The sequence below is a fragment of the Canis aureus genome, unplaced genomic scaffold (genome assembly GCF_053574225.1).
Source record: "Canis aureus isolate CA01 unplaced genomic scaffold, VMU_Caureus_v.1.0 ptg000346l_RagTag, whole genome shotgun sequence".
Lineage (NCBI taxonomy): Eukaryota > Metazoa > Chordata > Mammalia > Carnivora > Canidae > Canis > Canis aureus.
The window spans coordinates 1-2,260 of NW_027554570.1; the positions used below are offsets into that span (position 1 = coordinate 1).

The following is a 2,260-nucleotide window of genomic DNA, read 5'->3' on the forward strand; positions in this document are numbered from 1 at the left end:
CTTAGCCCTAAACATAGATAATTTTACAACAAAATAATTCGCCAGAGGACTACTAGCAATAGCTTAAAACTCAAAGGACTTGGCGGTGCTTTATATCCCTCTAGAGGAGCCTGTTCTATAATCGATAAACCCCGATAAACCTCACCACCCTTTGCTAATTCAGTCTATATACCGCCATCTTCAGCAAACCCTCAAAAGGTAGAATAGTAAGCACAATCATTTTACATAAAAAAGTTAGGTCAAGGTGTAACTTATGGGGTGGGAAGAAATGGGCTACATTTTCTACCCAAGAACATTCCACGAACGTTTTTATGAAATTAAAAACTGAAGGAGGATTTAGTAGTAAATTAAGAATAGAGAGCTTAATTGAATAGGGCCATGAAGCACGCACACACCGCCCGTCACCCTCCTCAAGTAATAAGACACAACCATAACCATATTAACTTAACTAAGACACAAGAGGAGACAAGTCGTAACAAGGTAAGCATACCGGAAGGTGTGCTTGGATTAATCAAAGTGTAGCTTAACTAAAGCGTCTGGCCTACACCCAGAAGATTTCATTACTTATGACCACTTTGAACAAAAGCTAGCCCAACTAACCCCAAACTTAAGTATCACAGACATATAAAGTAAAACATTTAGTTAAATAATAAAAGTATAGGAGATAGAAATTTTAATTGGAGCGATAGAGATAGTACCGTAAGGGAATGATGAAAGACATCTTAACAGTATTAAACAGCAAAGATTACCCCTTTTACCTTTTGCATAATGAACTAGCCAGAAACGACTTAACAAAGAGAACTTAAGCTAAGCTCCCCGAAACCAGACGAGCTACCCATAAACAATCTAAAAGGATCAACTCATCTATGTAGCAAAATAGTGAGAAGATTTGTGGGTAGAGGTGAAAAGCCTAACGAGCCTGGTGATAGCTGGTTGCCCACAAACAGAATTTTAGTTCAACTTTAAATTTACCTAAAAAAAACAAAATTTTAATGTAAATTTAAAATATAGTCTAAGAAGGTACAGCTTCTTAGAATCAGGATACAACCTTTATTAGAGAGTATATACTAACATCACCATAGTTGGCTTAAAAGCAGCCACCAATTGAGAAAGCGTTCCAGCTCAACAAACAATATAACTTAATCCCAATCATATTACATCAACTCCTAATTATACCTCCTGGGCCATTCTATTTAAATATAGAAGCAACAATGCTAGTATGAGTAACAAGAACTATTTTCTCCCCGCATAAGCTTATATCAGAAACGGATAGACCACTGATAGTTAACAATCTGATAATATCAACCCAAAAATGAAATACTTATCTACCCTATTGTTAACCCAACACAGGCATGCATTTAAGGAAAGATTAAAAGGAGTAAAAGGAACTCGGCAAACACAAACCCCGCCTGTTTACCAAAAACATCACCTCCAGCATTTCTAGTATTGGAGGCACTGCCTGCCCAGTGACACTTGTTTAACGGCCGCGGTATCCTGACCGTGCAAAGGTAGCATAATCATTTGTTCTCTAAATAAGGACTTGTATGAATGGCCACACGAGGGTTTAACTGTCTCTTATTCCCAATCAGTGAAATTGACCTTCCCGTGAAGAGGCGGGAATGCCACAATAAGACGAGAAGACCCTATGGAGCTTTAATTAACTAACCCAAACTTATGGATACTAAATACCTACAAGGCATAACATTACACCATTATTGTGGGTTAGCAATTTAGGTTGGGGTGACCTCGGAATATAAAAAAACTCCCGAGTGATTAAAATTTAGACCCACAAGTCAAAATATAACATCACTTATTGATCCAATAATTTTTGATCAACGGAACAAGTTACCCTAGGGATAACAGCGCAATCCTATTCAAGAGTCCATATCGACAATAGGGTTTACGACCTCGATGTTGGATCAGGACATCCTAATGGTGCAGCAGCTATTAAGGGTTCGTTTGTTCAACGATTAAAGTCCTACGTGATCTGAGTTCAGACCGGAGTAATCCAGGTCGGTTTCTATCTATTATATAACCTCCCCCAGTACGAAAGGACAAGGGATGTAAGGCCTACCTCACAAAGGCGCCTTAAAACTAATAGATGAAGTCAACTCAATCTAACCAGTTTATCTCCTCATAAGCCCGAGAAAAGGGGCTTTGTTAGGGTGGCAGAGCCCGGTAACTGCGTAAAACTTAAACCTTTATTATCAGAGGTTCAATTCCTCTCCCTAACAAAATGTTCTTTATCAACATTATCTCT

At 38.4% G+C, this 2,260-nt stretch overlaps 1 pseudogene; it reads left to right on the plus strand.

Moving 5' to 3' along the window:
• On the plus strand, positions 1-513 carry LOC144310027 (18S ribosomal RNA; annotated as a pseudogene; the record flags this gene model as incomplete).
• Between the last annotated feature and the right edge of the window lie 1,747 nt (positions 514-2,260).